At 35.0% G+C, this 18,762-nt stretch overlaps 1 pseudogene; it reads right to left on the bottom strand.

Annotated features, from left to right (window-relative positions):
• Nucleotides 1–8,730: 8,730 nt before the first annotated feature.
• Nucleotides 8,731–15,427, bottom strand: LOC147998048 (vomeronasal type-2 receptor 116-like; annotated as a pseudogene).
• Nucleotides 15,428–18,762: the final 3,335 nt, after the last annotated feature.

Below are 18,762 nucleotides of genomic sequence, written 5' to 3' on the forward strand. Positions count from 1 at the left end.
TAAATTATCCTGATTTAACTTTGGTACCTTGTATTTGTGTAGAAAGTTTATCCATTTCCTCCAGATTTTCCAGTTTTGCTGAATATGGGATTTTGAAGTAGGATGTGATGATTTTTTTTTAATTTCCTCAGTATCAGTGATTATGTCTCCTTTTTATTCCTGATTTTGTTACTTTGGATAAACACTCGGTGCCCTCTGTTTAGTCTAGCCAAGGGTTTATCTATCTTGTTGATTTTTTCAAAGAACCAGATCTTGGTTTTGATGATCCTTTGTATGGTCCTTTTTGTTTCTACTTGTTTGATTTCAGCCCTGAGTTTGTTTATTTCCTACCTTCTATTGTATTTGCTTTTGTTCTGTTCTACAGATTTTAGGTGTGCTGTCCAATTGCTAATATATGCTCTCTCCAGACTTTTTTTGGAGGCACTCAGAGTTTTGAGATTTCATCTTAGCACTGCTTTGATTGTGTACCATAATTTTGTGTCTTCATTTTTACTAAATTCAAAAAAAATCTTTAATTTATTTCATTATACTTCCATGACCAAGTTATCATTGAACAAAATTTTGTTCAACTTCCATGTATGTGTGGGCTTTCTCTAATTATTTTTCTTATTGAAGACAAACCTTAGTCTTCTTTTATCTGTTGAGGCCTCTTTTGTGACTGACTATATGGTGAATTTTAAAGAAGCTACCATGAAGTCCTGAGAAGAATGTGTGTGTGTGTGTGTGTGTGTGTGTGTGTGTGTGTGTATTTGTGTGTGTATGTTTGTTTTAGGATGAAATGTTCTATAAATATTTCTTAAATCCATTTGGTGAATGACTTTTGTTAGTTTCTCTATGTGTCTTTGTTTCTGTTTCCATGATTTGTCCATTGATGAGAGTGTGGTGTGGAAATCTCTTACTATTATCATGTGAGATGCAATGTGTTCTTTCATCTTTAGTAAGGTTTTTTTTATAAATATAGGTACCCTTGCATTTACAGCATTGATATTGAGGATTGAGAGTTCATTGTGGTGGATTTTTCCTTTGATGAATATGAAGTGTCCTTCCTAATTTTTATGGATATCTTTTAGTTGATAGTTAATATTATTTGATGTTAGAATGACTACTTCAGCTTCTTTCTTTGAACCATTTCATTGGAAAATTGTTTTCCATCATTTCACTCTGAAAAATATCCTGTATTCAGCAAATGTTGGGTCCTTTTTATATATCTTTTCTGCAGTTAGTCTATTTCTTTTTGGGGGAATTGAGTCCATTAATGTTGAGAAATATTAGGGAGCAACAATTATTGTTTTCCATTATATTTGTTGTTAGAGCTGGAGTTATGTTTGTGTGGCTATCTTCTTTTGGGTTAGTCAAAATTACTTTCCTGAGGTTTTGGGTGTATTTTCTCACCTTGTGTTGAAGTTTTCCATCTACTATCCTTTTTAGAACGATATTGTGTAAATTTTGTTTTGTCATGCAATATCTTTGTTTCTCAATCTATGCTATTTGAGATTATTGCTGAATATAGTAGACTGATTTGGTATTTGTTTTCTCTCAGGGTTTTTTGTCATATATGAACAGGATCTTCTGGCTTTCATTTTCTCTGGTACGAAGTCCGGTGCCATTCTGATAGTTCTGCCTTTATAGTTTCCTTGACCCTTTTCTCTTACTGCTTTTAATATTTGTTCTTTGCTTTATGTATTTGGTGATGTATTTGTTGTTTTCTCTATTATGTGAGAGGAGGACTTTCTTTTCTTCTCCAATCTATTTGGAATTCTGTATAATTCTTTTAATATTTATGGGCCATTTCCTTCTTTAGGTTCTGGAAGTTTTCTTCCATAATTTTGGTGAATATATTTATTGCCCCTTTAACTTGATAATCTTCCCTCTCTTCTACACTTACTATCCTTAGGTTTGATCCTGTCGTTGTACCTCAGATTTACTGGATGTTTTGTGTTAGGGGCCTTTTGTGTTTCACATTATCTTAGATGCTTGTTTCAATATTTTCTAAGGTATCTTCTGATCCTGACATTTACTCCTCAATCTCTAGTATTATTTGGGTATTGCTTCAACTCCTACCCATGTTTTCTATATTTAGGGTTTTCTCCCTTTGTGCCTTTTTATTGTTTCTATTTCCGTTTTTAGGGTCTGGATTATTTTGTCCATTTCCTTCACCAGTTTGGTGTGTTTTCCTGTAATTCTTTAAGGAATTATTGTGTCTCCTTTTAATGGGCTTCTCCTTGTTTTCCTGTGTTGTCTGTATTTCTTTAATGTCCTTCAAGTTTCTAACATCACGATGAGCTCTGATTTTAAATCAAAATTTTGCTTTTCCAGTATGCTGACCCCCATCTAGGGCTTGCTGTGGTGAGGGAACTTGGTTCTGATTTTGTCAAGTGTACATGGATCCTGCTAGTTAGTTTCATAACCTTGCCTCTTGCCCTTGTTTTATCTGTGGTGTTAGCTTGTCTTGCTGTCTATGACAGTGGCTAGAGACTCCTGTAATTCTGTCTGTGAGCATTCTGGAGACTGTTTTTTTTCCAGTGGGATTTGTGTGTGAAAGAGACCTGTGTCAGATGGTCAGCTATTTGCATAGGCAGAAACCAGACAGATCCTGTCCTGGAATGCTCATAGGTTCCTGGAGCTCATAGGGCTCCAGGCAGGTAATTCTTGGGCTATGAATGTGAGCAGAACTGGTGGTCTCCACTGTGCTCTCAGGACTGTTTGCACTCTGGGAATCCCACTTTCTTCCCATGTGTTGTTGTTTTTTTTTCTTTTTTCATTCATTCTTTAAATAACTAGCTAAATAGGTAATTAATGTATGCATGTATGTATATATGTATGTGCTGTGCCCAACCTCGACCAGCAAGGAAGACAAGACCGCAGGAGAGATCTTCTTCAAGCAGTTTTACTCAGGAACCTTGATACAACCTTCTGACCTCTATATATTCTGATTCTCTCTCCTCTGACTCTCTCTCTCCTTTCTCTCTCTCTCTCTTTCTCTCTCTCTCTCTCTCTCTCTCTCTCTCTCTCTCTCTCTCTCCCGACTCTCTCTCTCTCTGTCTCTCTCTTTCTTCTGACTATTTCTCTCTTCAGGGAACGCCCTGCACCACACTTAAATAGCTACCACTGGCCATTCCTAGCAAGCCACGTGGGTCATGTAGATAGGCTATCACTATGGAGAAGCTAGCGCGCCAGGCAGACATAGCCAAATAAGGACTTGTTTACTGCAAGGAGCACTCACCATTGGGAGGGTGGAAGGCAGAAACCAGCGCCATCTTTGAGGCGCGGCATGTCGCAGCTCTCTACATGTATGTATGTATGTATGTATGTATGTATGTATGTATGTATGTATGTTTGTTTATATGAATGTATTAATTTATTCACTTTACATCATAGTTGCTTCCCCCTCTTGGAGTTCTCCTTTCATATATTCTTTTTTAAAGTATTAATTAATTAATTAATTAATTAATTTATATATTTATTTATATTTACACTCCAGATTTTATTCCAGTTCTGTTCTATTCCCTGGAGAGTTCTACATCCCATAATGACTAAACACTGCCCACCCCATCAGACCTCTAAACTTCTTGGAGTTTCCAGTGTCTTGAGGGTTAGGAGCATTTTCTGCTCTCCACATTTCCTCCATCATTTTGAGAAAGGGTAGGATACCCTATGAATATTCAGTCATCTTGATACATCAAAAGTCTGTAGGTCTAGCTACTTCCTCTCCCACTGAGTACAAATAACATAGCCTAGTCAGGGATGGTGCAAGGGTTGCAGCATTAGGAAGATTGAAAATCGCTCCTTTTATTTAACCACAGATAGGTATACCTACCAACATCCAAATACAGCTACATTGCAGTTACTTTGTCTTTGACTCACAGAACCTAATTGAGGAGGCAGTGGAAAGAATACCAGATAATCTACTGTAAATCATAGTCCCCTAGTAAATGACAAAAGAGACAAAAGCAATAACTGTAATATCAATGTACTTATGAACATGAAAAGGATGAAATTTTATGTGGATCCATGTTTACACCCCCACATAAAGCAGAAAACTACCAAGAACTAGAACAGAAGAAAATTGACCTATCTTTCAGAATCAGAGGGCTAATTACTGGCTGTAGAATGCAATGTGTTCAACCTTGAAATAAAACACAAACCAACAAGTATTTGTCATTTTAGAGCAGTGGTTCTCCATCTTCCTAATGCCATGAATATTTAATAGAATTCCTATAATAATGAGTCGCACTAAAACATTTTCAGTTTCTTTTTCCAAACTCTAATTTTGCAACTGAAGGACCAGTCCAACATGGGATCCATCCAACATGGCCACCAAACCCTGACACTATTATTGATGCCTTGTTGTGTTTGCAGACAGGAGACTATCAGGGCTGTCACTTGTGAGTCTATACTCAGAGCTGACTGAGACAGATACTTATAGTCAATCATTGGACTGAGACACTGATCACTGACAAAGACTTAGAGAAAGGATCGAAGGAGATGAGGTTGTGGAAAGCCCATAGGAAGAAAAACAGTGTCAACTAACGTACATGGCTGAGAACTACCAAAATCTAATACACTATCCAAAGAACATTTATGAGCTGGCCTGTTTCCCCCAGCACATATGTTTCAGAGGAGAACATTGTTTATCTCCTGTAAGAGAAGATGTGCCAAATTCTGTAGAGACTTTATGGCACAGGGAAAATTGAGGCAGGAGAGGGTGAGGAATGTGTCATTGATGAGCACCAGTAATATTTGGGGGAATACACTGTCAAGGCATATGCTAGAGGCGATGGGTGAGTAACTCCCAGAAAGTGGATCATGGAGAGCAAAGTTTGGAATTTAAGTAAATGAAATAATTTAATGAAAAACTTCATCCTGGTGTACTAGCCACAGGTTAACAATTTGTTTTAAAGCCTTTTGCCAAAACTTAGAATCTAATCTGACAATGTAGAAGAGAATTAACAATTTAGAGATATGCTATAAAGAATAAATTTTGAAACAAAAAAGTATAGTTTATTTTTTTAAATGGAAACCTGTAGGTTTTTTTTTTTATTTTAATTCAAATACACGTGGTCATAACTCAGGGAACAAGTGATAGTGTTGATTCTAGAAGATTCCAGAAGCCACCAAACTTCATAATCAATATTGACTCTTGGAAAAAAAAAAGGTTTCAAAGCTGAGAGAATCTTTGTTTTTACTTGTAAGATATTCTCTAATCTCTCATGTTAGTCATATGTTCACTGTTTAGCAGAAGATTTTTTTTTTTGATGAACTTGCAGGCCTCCCATATGCCTTCTTCTTACAGATATTACAGGCATTTGGCAGCAACTCCACGCAGCTTCCTAGAGAACATTTATGTATTTGTGGCTGCTCCTTTTTTCTTCTTATGTGATTTATACATGGTATTGTTTGTTCACGTTAGGAAGTAAACCTGTGCAGTGTGCAGTTTCAGGCCAGAATCAGTTAAGGATGTTTGGGTAGAAAAATTGAATGTTCAAGATTAGTATGAGTTCTTGAATTTGAGCCTAAATTTGAATAGTAGAACTTAACTTTGGAGAAAAAAGAAGTAAATCAGAGAACTTATTCATAGAATTTTGGTTGTCTTTTTATTTATTTTCTTTTCCCTATAATTTTAAATCATGTATATGTTGTGGAGAGAGATTCATGTGTCCATGGGTACATGAGGATTAAAGTGGAAAATGATAACTAAGAAGTGTATTAATAGAATCTTGTGAGCCCGCTAAAAAATTCCCTTCATTACAAAACTATCTCCCCAACCCAAAACAGGAAAACATTTGAAAATATTTCTATTCATATTAAAGGTACAGATGCTCAAAATTACTAAATGGATCTAGCATCTCTCAGCTCAATTTTTACATTGTTTCTCATTACCCATCCTTGCCTCATCCTTCCAATTGAGAAAATTACGATCAATTACTGCCTTGCCTCCATTTATCATTGAGCTTCAATTATAAGGAAATTAAGAAAACATGCCAATCATATTATTTGTGCTTAAGACTCAGTCCTTAATTTGAATCAAATTTGTCAGCAAGTTTGAAGTCAATTTCTGTTGGTGAGCTAAAACACTAACCAAAGCAATTTGGGGAATTTTAGTGTTCATTTGGCTTCCTACTTATACTATGATGTAGAGAAAAGTTTGTGTGGAACTATACACTACCATGGAGGAATAAAAATCCCTACTCAGCCTGCTTTTCTATACTGCCCAGGGCCAATGGACTACAGGGAGCATTACCCACATTTGTTTGTTTATCTACTGCATTGATCATTGTTCAAATAAATACCCTAAAATTAAGTACACAGTCCCTCTTCTCAAGTGACTCTAATTTGTATCAAGGTGAAAAAATTAGCCAACACAATATTTTGCTTATGCTTTATCAAATGAACCTGTGTGGATACATGATATGAAATTCACAAAGCAGAAATAAAAAGGTAGAAAGTTAAATTAAAATCAATGAACAATAAGAACTTGGTAAAAAAGACATCTGAGGAAGAGACATTTGGACAGATCTTTAAAAAAAGGTAGAAATGTTTTGAGAATAACTGCATCCCATGTGAATGTTCATCAAAAGTTGAACTTGGGACAATATGATAAATGATTAAGTACAGTTCCCCAAGAAGTTATTTAACACAGTTATGGATCAAACTAACAAACTTACTCACAGCCAGGGACGTGTGACAGTGGCAGAAAATGGGGGTTACATTTTATATCTGTATGTACGACTTGTGTTAGTCTCCAACTAGAAACTTTACCTCTAAACACTAGAATTGAAATAGTTAGAAATTATATTACATGCAACAAGAGGAAAGATGAAAGGAATAAAGATGAATGTATGCTCTCAAATGTTTTTCCTTCATTCAAGGCACAGGGAAAAGTGCAACAGTTGAAGGGAAAGATCTTGAAAATCAAAGAATGAGGAAGTTGGCTGTAAATACAAATATTCTGAAAGGAGCATATGTAAAACAACAAACTTTGGGAATATGTCTCAAAAAGTACAATCTAATGAAGAATAATTACGCTGTGTATGCCTGTTTGGAAGGTAGTAAGCTCAAAAAAATTTTACCTTAAATAACAATTAACAGGGTAATATATATATATATATTATGCACACACACACACACACACACACACACACACACACACATATATATATATATATATACATATATATATATATATATATATATATATATGGGAGCATTTGTCATTGCAAAGGAAAAGAACAAAGATTTTTTTCATGTAGTACCAAGTAATGAGTTATCAGAATATAAATGTATGCAAATTTAGATGTTATCTACAGCTTATATTTTAAAATGTATATGTGTATAAGATACATATATGCATTCAGTAATATTGATTGATATATGAGCCCATGTGCATTGTAGGAGTGCGGGGAGAATTACAAATGATAAGTTGGAATCATGAAATATAAAGAAAAATGCAATTAAATTACAGCCTCAAAAATAAAGTATCAAATCAGAGTTAAAAATAAAGGAACAAGCAATATTTTGTGAAAAATGACGCCGTACATCACCAAATAATGTTGGCAAATAGCAATGGGTTTGTGTTTGTATTTAACTCTTTGTGTATGCAATATTAAACTGAATAATATTTTGTTACTCCTATTTTGATACAATGTGTAATGAGATTCTTCATGTAAAGTGACTTATTTGTTCCTCGACTTCGGTAACCTAATAGTGATAAAGTTATTGTGCATTACAATATTTTCATTATTGTTTTTTCGCACTGAAAGAAACACATTTCATAGTGAAATGCTGCTTTCATTTAACGTTCAAGAGCCTTATAGATCAGACATAATCTGAACATCACAATACTTTTCATATACTGTACTCTTCTTAGTATGTTATTGGATATTCTGAACATCTTCATAGTACATTTTAACGGTATTCCAGTAAGTCAGGACTCTGTGATATCCATCAAGAATATCCAAAGCTGTAATTTTGCTCCACACTGTACTATGATTCAACCTTGTTTCTGTTTTTAAATCAATGCCTTTAATGCATATGTGATCTAAGATACTCCTATTCCCATCTAAGGCAAATTATTAATTTGCTGATGTCTTAGTTTCTGTTGCTGTAACAAAACACCATGGTCAAAAGGTTATGAGACAAGTGTTATTTTCTTCTATCTCTTGGCCACATATAATTGAACAATGCCAAGATAAGAACATGGATGCAAGGAATCAACAATAGTCCATGGAATAATGCTGATTACTGGCTTTATCTCCATCCTATCTACAGTCTTCTTCCTTATAATTCCCAGAACAACTTGCTTGGAGTTGGCATTGCCTAGAGGCAGCAGGGTCACTTTATAATAATCCTTAATTAGGAACATGCCTTAAACACATAACTACAAGTCAAAGTGATAGTAGCTATTCCTCAATTGATATTTCCTGTTCTCAATATGTTTAGGTTTGTGAGAGCTCATTTGCCACCAAATCTTACTAATTGTTATCATTTTAAGCAATACTGCCCTGCAGTTTAAATACTGTCTGTAGGTATACTGCTTAAACTTTTTTTTATGATTAAGGAATACCTTTGTTAAGACAAAGTAAAACAGATAAGTTGAGTATCATCTAATATTTTGAAAGTATCAAACTTTTGATAAAGCAATTTATCTTTTTATTTCTGAAGAAAATTTAAATCTGGTCAAACTAAAAGAACATAACATTTGGGACAAAGATACAACCTAGCAACACTGTGCTAGAAGCCAAAATAAAGAAAACCTCCACAATTATCATAACCTTCCCCCGCCTGCTGTGGTAGACAGGGAGGAAGGTGATCCAGACACTGTAGAACACCAATATACTGAATGTTAGGAAGTTGTCTTCATTGAATCTGTCAGGAAGGTTCCTAGCCAAGAAAGCCACAGTGAAACTCCCCACACCCAAGGAGCCCAAACATCCCAAGACAAAGTAGAAGGCAATGATTGTGTTTTTTTTTTTTTGTTTGTTTGTTTGTTTTTTTTTTTTTTGTTTTTTTTTTTTTTTTGCAAATAATGATGACCTTCCCATGTACTGATAGTATATCTCTGTCAATAAAGGGAGGAGATGTCACCAACTAGATACCACAGAGAGCTAGTTGGATTAGTATCCAAATGGGAAATGAGAAAGTTATTTGCCCCTGTTATCATCATTCTTCTTACCCTTTTCCCTGGAGTAGTGAGCTTGAAATCTGTAACCACAGTTATTGTTTTGGCCACCACGGCGGAAATAACCACTGTGAAAAATACTCCAAAAGTGGTCTGCTGTAAGATGCAGGTGGTCTGGTTGAAATGTCCAATGAAGAGCAATGAGCAGAGAAAACAGAAAGCTAGAGAGATGAGCAGGATGTAGCTGAGAATGTGGTTATTGGCTTTCACAATGGGAGTATCCTTGTACTTCACAAAAGTGACTAGGACTCGAATTGTGATGGCTGAGAAGGACAGGGACATGCAGCCTAGAGCCATCCCCAGTGTATCTTCATAAGCTAGAAATGACACAGTTCTTTGGAGGCACTGTGTTTGCTCTAAATTTACGTATGAATCATCTGGACATCACACACACTGCTCCATATCTGCTGGCAAACAACGATAAACCCTTATATATTATCATATTCTGTAGTTAATATTTTTGTTTGTATTATTCAGAGTATATATAAATAAATAATTTGATGTTGAGCATCTATTACATTTCTTACTGATATAGGGACCATTAACTTAATATGGATTTCTGTTCACCTATGCTTTTAGATGGAACAGATTATCATCACAGAGAATGGAACAAAAATGCTTATTAAACCAAGAAGAAAGAAAAATGTGATTAATAATATTTATAATCTCAGGTTATATTATTCTTCAAACCATAAATTTACTACAGACAGACAAAATAATGTGCAGGTATAGTTGTTGATGCCATTTCATGTAAGATACTATGTACTGTGCTTTGAGAGTTGTGCACTGTGTCTGTACCTATGCATAGGCACCAGAGCATATAATTACTTATGCAAAACCCATTCACATAAGGGAATATTGTCCTTGAAGGAGACCAAAGATAGATCTCATAGATCTGTGCATATCCCTCTTGTTGTATAATCTCTTTTTTCCCAACTACACAGTCCAAGGTTATGGATATTGATGGATATGGTGTGAAGGTTATGGGTATTGATATTCATCCTTATTTCCTTAGGTAGACAGTGATTACTGATAATCACTATCCCATGTGTTGCTGCATTCTTGAAATATCTGCCCTTGTTAAAACTTTAGAAGAAGTCTTAATCCTTTAAGCCATGTAAGGTATTAAAATATATTTCATTAAAGAACAACTATTATCCTGAGCATCTGGTCTTTGTCAGGCACTAAGCTGTGTTATAGAGAGAAAGATTGTGTACTGATAATGTAGTCAAGATTCTTTGTACAAACGATCAAAGAAGAATAAAGATCTGCAAAGATTATGGTTAAAATTATTGTTTTTAAAAGTGTTACACAGGGTTGGGTATTTAGCTCAGTGTTAGGGCGCTTGCCTAGCAAGAGCAAGGCCCTAGGTTCCGTTTCCAGCTCCGAAAATAAGAAAAGAAAAAAAAAAGTGTTACACATGTATGATACCCTAAACATTTTCTGCATAATATAAAATCAGTAGTCACTATGTTATGAGAAAAATGAGATTTTTGTATGAGAAATTGCAGTTTATTTCCTAGGGTGCAAAATATATTGACATTATTCAATCATTATATTCTGAAAACTGGAGTTTTAGGTATTCATCTAGGCCATATCATATTTCTAGTTTTGAAAGAGACTATATTTTTTGTCTATTTTCAAAAAAGTATTTTCAATACTTTATTGAACAATTTTATCCTTCATGCAGGCATGTAACTTTATCGTTGGAACCGTCGTTATCTGGGCACTGGACACAATCAAAGCAGCAGTCTCCTCTTTCATTCTGATGGATTTTCCTGAATCCAGCAGTACATGTCACACTACACATGGAGCAGGGAACCTGAGGCAATGCACACACACACATACACACACACACACACATACACACACAAACGTACACACACACACACACAAAAGTGTGTTTCAGTGTAGTTAATGTATATATAATATATACAATGACCCATAGATTGATAGATATGACATTATCTGTCTTGGCTATAAATATTCCCCTGATTATTTATTATCATATATTACTTTCCAGTGCACTGGAATTTACACAATATTTACCATATCATGTAATATTATATGTAGCATGTCAGTTATAGCAATTAAATTATTTTTCTTCTTAAACTGATTAATAGAAATGAAAGGTTTATTTGGCATCAGTTTCTCTCAAGATTTATAAGTAAAAAATAAATTAGAGCAGTGAGTTGTATTGAGAGAGAAGGTAGGCTACACCAAGAAAGAGTTGTTCAAATGAATAAGAACAAAGTATGTTATGTAAGACTCTCATACAATTAATGGACTTTTTCTAAATTTAAATGAAAATCTTGAATCTCCATCCCATTCCCCTTCCTCAGCTTTTATGAGGGAGCTTCAACACCAACCTTTCCACTTTGGCATCCCTACTATAATATTCCCCTATGCTAGGGCATCCAACTTCCACAAGATCACTCCCACTGATTACAGAAACAGCAATCTTGTGCAGAGGAAGGGAAACTGGGAATGGGGATAACATTTAAAATGTAATAAAATATATTGAACAATAAAATATATAAATTAAAAGTAGCATTTGGTCTTCATCGCATGTTTACTATTTCAGTGCCTCATGTTTTAAATTTATATAGATTGAAAAAATAACCATTGTGGCATATCTACCAATGTTCCTACAGTGGCCCATTCCAAGTCTTCATATATATGAAGTTGTTGACTCTGTGTGAAATAAGGAAAATAACTTCCTATTTTGACTTTTAATCCAAGGCCTTGTGGAAAATTACAAATGATGTAAATGTCATATTCTACACACTGATTTTCCCTGTGATTCATGTTTTCCAGTTCTCCAACGGGGTTACTGAATACACTGGTTTTCACTGAGGAAGCCACCTAAATGAGATGCATCATTAGATGATTACATATGCATATCAATGTAGGCAATGCTGAATTGAGAATGTACCATATTTTTTTAATGTCTTTCCAACAAGACAGGTGTGTGAAACTAATCACATGTAGTAAAATACATTATACCTCCTGAATCATTAAAAATTAATATACTTATTAATGTTTGATTTTAAAACATGCTCTAAAAAATAATTACCAGAAAACAAGTAACATGGTGTGTGTGTGTGTGTGTGTGTGTGTGTGTGTGTGTCTGTGTGTCTGTGTTTATGTGTGTGTGTGTGCATGTTTGTCAAAATATTATTTAGGAACTGAAGCCACCTATGTAAGAAATAAGTAGAAGTCTAAAATTCTAGAAGTTGTGGAAATAAAGAATGGTAGTAGGTATTTTATATGCATACTGTATACATATATGAAATAAACAGAAACTTAATAAAATGTGTACTCATAGTCATTTGCGATTTCATAAATAATTATTTATTTAAAAGAATAACTATTAATCAAAGCACATGTACTTATTCTTGAGAAACTATTCTAGAGAAAAATTTTCTACCCTAGTCAATACTTAAGGTTTTCACTCATCTCCTATTTTAAATTTGACGTCATGTGGAAAAATGTTGAAACACATTTTCACAAAATACACTGATATTCATAAAAATATATTGTCTCCTATTAAAAGATCACTGCGCATGATATATATACATGTAAAAGATTCATTTGAGAGTTTTTCAGTGTTGAGATCTTTAGTCTAATAGAATAATCTCTGAAATATATGTGAGCTTCTCAGGGGCGAGAGAGAGCATATTGATATATCTAATTATAATGAATACATGAAGCTTTACCTGATGACAGTCAATGAATAATCCTTTGGCTTTTGCCAATTTCTGAGACTGTACTTGTTGTAAAATGAATTCATGGTAAGTGTGGGCCACAGTATACACAACATTATACAAATTGTTACCATCTTCACTCAGGACCATGTCAAATGTGCGCTGTGCTAAGCAATGTATTGTTGAAAGTAAAATAATCCATTTTAACATTGTCCTTTGAGATTGCACAGTTAAAATGATTCCACACCAGCATAGACTGTGAAATGTCTACTGGATTCTTAGACGTGTTTATTGTTTGCATAAAATTTCTGAATTCAGCAACGTCACTGTGGTGTTGTACAAAAAGGACAATCCCATGAAAGTAATCAAAGCTGAAATCTTGTATATTTGTGATAACATCCCATTGCGAGGTTGTGATACAGATTCTCTGAGCACCTAAGTTTCCCCATCTCCTATAGCTGACTTCTAGAGTAGAGTTCATTTCATCATAAATGATAACAATTTTTGCTTTAGATGTCATAATTTGTTGGTCATAAACGTTAACCCTTGCCATGTATAGTTGCATGTTTTCTGGGATCATATTCACAAAAGCTAAACAGACCGCATGCCTTTGCATTTCTTTTCTCAAATGTGAGAGAAACTGAGTACCTTGGTCATCATCTGTAATGGCCATTCCTATCCAATTCCATTTACAATGAAGCATCAGAGATGTCATGCCATGGAACAAACACTTGTCCTTTGATGCCAACTGATGGACATAGGGAAACTTGTCCTTGCCACTCAGGTTAGGGTTAAATGGTCCAAAGAAGATCAGAAAAGTCTGTAAGAGAGGATGAAATATCCCCTGAGAAATATTATTGTTAGGATGTTTGGAGTCATGTACAATTAATGTTACTCACCATTCATAACTTAGTTTAAGGATAGAATGATTATATTACAAATATTATATATTTTCCTATTATATTCTAGACTATTCTTCACAAGTCTGAGTATTCAGTTTTGCCTGTTAGATCAGTAATTTGAACAATAGATTATTAATATATATATATATATATATATAATATATATATATTATATATATTTGTGTGTGTTTGTGTATGTGTGTGTGTGTGTTGTGTTCGTGTGTGTAACAGCATACTCAAAAATGCGTGGGTGTCCAAGTTTTCTTGTAGGCACATGTAAAGGTAGTTTTAAAGTTGTTAATTCATACAGTGACTCACATTCTTACCTTTGGAGCTTTGGAATTAATTGCCAGTTTTAAGAATGTTCCATAATGGCCCTGTAAGCTATACATACATGTTGTCTCCAATCTACAGATAAAATTAGTAAAATCCAAATCTTTGCTTGATTGTGAATATACTTAATTCACAATTCCCAATGTATCTTCACACATACCAAAAATTATTTAAAATAACAAAGAAATGTTGGATAAAAAATGAGTATTCTTGTTGATCTCATCAGTAGCAAAAAAGCATAACCAGAAAAAACTCCTATTTTCTTTCTGGTATTCAAAAACTAAGCATAGTGATGATTAAAGAGGTGTTAGAAACGTAAAATTTCAATTGTACTATGATAAATATATTTATCCTCCTAGATTTTCTCTGTTATATTGATCAAAAAAGTAAAAGAAATAGTAAACATCAATATCATACTGTTAATAAGTTTAATATGTGACTGAGTATTTGCTTGACTAGACCAAAAAATATTCTAGTAAAAAATAGAATGAAGCTAGGCAGGCTATTTCCCTATTTAGTGACAACTTCAGAAAGACAGGAGGGGCTCATTTAAATAGCATTTATAAAGCACAATATATGTATATTCATAAGTGTATATGTAATAATAATAAGTGGAATCAAGTACAACAGACCTCCCTACTCCCACCAATATATATTTCAGTATATGAATTTATGCACAACTTTTAAGACCAAAATAAGATAACCTTTTAATAGAGGCCTTTGATGCGTGCTCAGACAGGAATCATCGACAGATATTGGAGGATAGGCAGTGGTGCAGTTTCATCGCACTTAAATTTTGCCAAAGGTGGGAAATGTGAATTCAGGGCAAATGAGAACTCATATTTCACCATATGTTATCCACAGAGTCAACAGATATTTTATTTTCCAGCTTTGTGAATTAGAACGCAGTTTAGTAACACTAAGCTAAACTGTGACATATTTGAAAGTATTAAAATAGTGATTGATGTTATAATTATTTTTCAGTGGTTCCCTAGGTTACAGGGAGAAAAACACAATGGAATCTGACAATTTTTTGTCAGAGCTATATATTTCTAATTCATGACATTGAAAGAGAGAATGTTAATGACTTACCTAAAATTAATGTAATTAAGAAGTTTATTATAAAAATTTTCTTCAATAGGTCCTTTGATTGTAAAAAGTATAAAACCACAGTCATTTTGCAAATCTCCATCATTATTTTCACTATTCTTTATCCTCCAAAAGCAATTGGGTTCAGTCAAACTGCACAAGAATAGCGAAAACTTCAGGAACCAAAAGGCAACAGTGAACCCACACAGCATCTTCATGTCTGCTAGGATCTAGCCTGGAGCGGCTGTGAAACCTGTTTTTTATGTGTACAAACATAACACCCACATTTACATGTATGTGTTTATTCTAAGACTTCTGCTGTCTGGAGATTCACTTAATTATATTCAAGAGTTCCTTCCCATTCATCCTATGTTCTGCTCCCTGGATATAGTGGGAAAATTCTGGCCTCAAGCTCTACTAGATCTGAGGTCTGAAAACTTTTGATCAAAACATTTCCAAAACCATGTTTTGAAGATCATGTTCTCCATCAAAACCGCCATGATTTCATTCATATCTGTGACACAAATCTTCCAAGGGAAAATATTCTTTTGGACAGCTTGAACCAGATCACGTGTAAACAGCCGTATGTGTGAACCCAATTGATTTAATCAGAACTTCTATAGTAAGACTAGAATTGAGAAGTTATAAATGTTCCATATCATTAAGGGTTTGACTTGAATCATGGGACATTTTGCCTTCCATTTTCTATTGAAGGGAATCACAGTCTCACAGGGAACATTGAGTCAGGAGTGGACCATTTTCTCTCTTCATTCCCTATTGTATGAAATTCATGTTTCCAAAATCTCCTCAATCTTCCTATGGTTCCTTTTATCTGGAAAAGGTGTAATTATGTTAAATCCAATAATGCCTGGAATTATACAGATTCAATATCCATGCTGTCCGATATCTGTTCCAGTGCAGACATTTAATGAGTTTTAATGCTGATCGATTGCATGATAATCAGTCCTTGACAGTCAATGCCATTTGTTAAAACATTTTTTTTTTTGGTTGAGTCTGTTCATACCTCATTATGATGAATGAGAACAATTGCATATGTTTTATTTGAAGGAATGAAACAATTTATGTGTCATTTATGACAGAGAATTTTATTGCTAATATTAATAAATACATTATATCATATTTATTTTTGTCTAGTTGGTATTTGTTTTGAAATAGTACTGTCATATTTGATATTGCAATAACACAGATTTATGTCTGACATGTTCACATATGTAACTTGTTTACATTACAATGAGTGACACGGCTGGAGCATTGAATGTGATTTATAATTTTTGAACTGCCTTATTCTTATGTCCATAAGAGCCGCACTGAATTCTATTCCAATAGAAATAAAGTGGAAATTTTACTCTATTTTCAGGATAATTTTACTTCCCTGGCTTACAATAAAATCTTATTATGGGGTTTATTAACTTTACTACTCACTATGGATTTAAATTTGTTCCATATTTTGGTAAATTATGTCTTTGACAGTATAAGTATTTTTTCAGTACCTTAGCACACCTAAAAATGGGTAAATAGAATGTCCTAATGTGAATTTCCGTCCTTTTCTATACTCTGTGGTAATGCCATGTTAAATGATTTGGGAACATGCATGGAGGCTGACTCTTTCACTCTGTTGTGACTGCAATTAAAATGCCATCCTGAGCCATGTGACCATTTTGGAACTTATTTGGTGCTCATATGCATTGGACAGAGATCCATACTGTTGTCATTATATCAAGCATAGTGGTGAAATATGCAGATTTTTTAGTAATATCGAATTTGCTTTTGTCAAGTTTGACAGGTGAGGCTCCATATTGTTTTCTTTTTTTTTTTTAACATTTTTTTTTATTAACTTGAGTATTTCTTATATACATTTCGAGTGTTATTCCCTTTCCCGGTTTCCGGGCAAACATCCCCCTCCCCCCTCCCCTTCCTTATGGGTGTTCGCCTCCCAACCCTCCCCCCATTGCCGCCCTCCCCCCATAGACTAGTTCACTGGGGGTTCAGTCTTAGCAGGACCCAGGGCTTCCCCTTCCACTGGTGCTCTTACTAGGATATTCATTGCTACCTATGGGGTCAGAGTCCAGGGTCAGTCCATGTATAGTCTTTAGGTAGTGGCTTAGTCCCTGGAAGCTCTGGTTGCTTGGCATTGTTGTACTTTTGGGGTCTCGAGCCCCTTCAAGCTGTTCCAGTTCTTTCTCTGATTCCTTCAATAGGGGACCTGTTCTCAGTTCAGTGGTTTGCTGCTGGCATTCGCCTCTGTATTTGCTGTATTCTGGCTGTGTCTCTCAGGAGCGATCTACATCCGGCTCCTGTGGGTCTGCACTTCTTTGCTTCATCCATCTTGTCTAATTGGGTGGCTGTATATGTATGGGCCACATGTGGGGCAGGCTCTGAATGGGTGTTCCTTCAGTCTCTGTTTTAATCTTTGCCTCTCCCTTCCCTGCCAAGGGTATTCTTTTTCCTCATTTAAAGAAGGAGTGAAGCATTCACATTTTGATCATCCGTCTTGAGTTTCGTTTGTTCTAGGGATCTAGGGTAATTCAAGCATTTGGGCTAATAGCCACTTATCAATGAGTGCATACCATGTATGTCTTTCTGTGATTGGGTTAGCTCACTCAGGATGATATTTTCCAGTTCCAACCATTTGCTTACGAATTTCATAAACTCGTTGTTTTTGATAGCTGAGTAATATTCCATTGTGTAGGTGTACCACATTTTCTGTATCCATTCCTCTGTTGAAGGGCATCTGGTTCTTTCCATTTTCTGGCTATTATAAATAAGGCTGCGATGAACATAGTGGAGCACGTGTCTCTTTTATATGTTGAGGCATCTTTTGGGTATATGCCCAAGAGAGGTATAGCTGGATCCTCAGGCAGTTCAATGTCCAATTTTCTGAGGAACCTCCAGACTGATTTCCAGAATGGTTTTACCAGTCTTCAATCCCACCAAAAATGGAGGAGTGTTCCTCTTTCTCCACATCCTCGCCAGCATCTGCTGTCACCTGAGTTCTTGATCTTAGCCAATCGCACTGGTGTGAGGTGAAATCTCAGGGTTGTTTTGATTTGCATTTCCCTTATGACTAAAGATGTTGAACATTTCTTTAGGTGTTTCTCAGCCATTCGGCATTCCTCAGCTGTGACTTCTTTGTTTAGCTCTGAACCCCATTTTTTAATAGGGTTATTTGTTTCCCTGCGGTCTAACTTCTTGAGTTCTTTGTATATTTTGGATATAAGGCCTCTATCTGTTGGAGGATTGGTAAAGATCTTTTCCCAATCTGTTGGTTGCCGTTTTGTCCTAACCACAGTGTCCTTTGCCTTAGAGAAGCTTTGCAGTTTTATGAGGTCCCGTTTGTCAATTCTTGATCTTAGATCATAAGCCATTGGTGTATTGTTCAGGAAATTTTCTCCAGTGCCCATGTGTTCGCGATAAGTTAGTTATTTTTACACAGTTCTTTTTGTTTGTGTGTGTACACAGTTCCTTGTCGACAACAACTTTTTTGTTTTCCTCAATGAGGACTGTTGCTCATTTGTGAGTCTTCATGAACTCA

Source organism: Rattus norvegicus, chromosome Y, assembly GCF_021556685.1.
Source record: "Rattus norvegicus strain SHRSP/BbbUtx chromosome Y, alternate assembly SHRSP_T2T, whole genome shotgun sequence".
In the NCBI taxonomy this organism is placed as follows: Eukaryota; Metazoa; Chordata; class Mammalia; order Rodentia; family Muridae; genus Rattus; species Rattus norvegicus.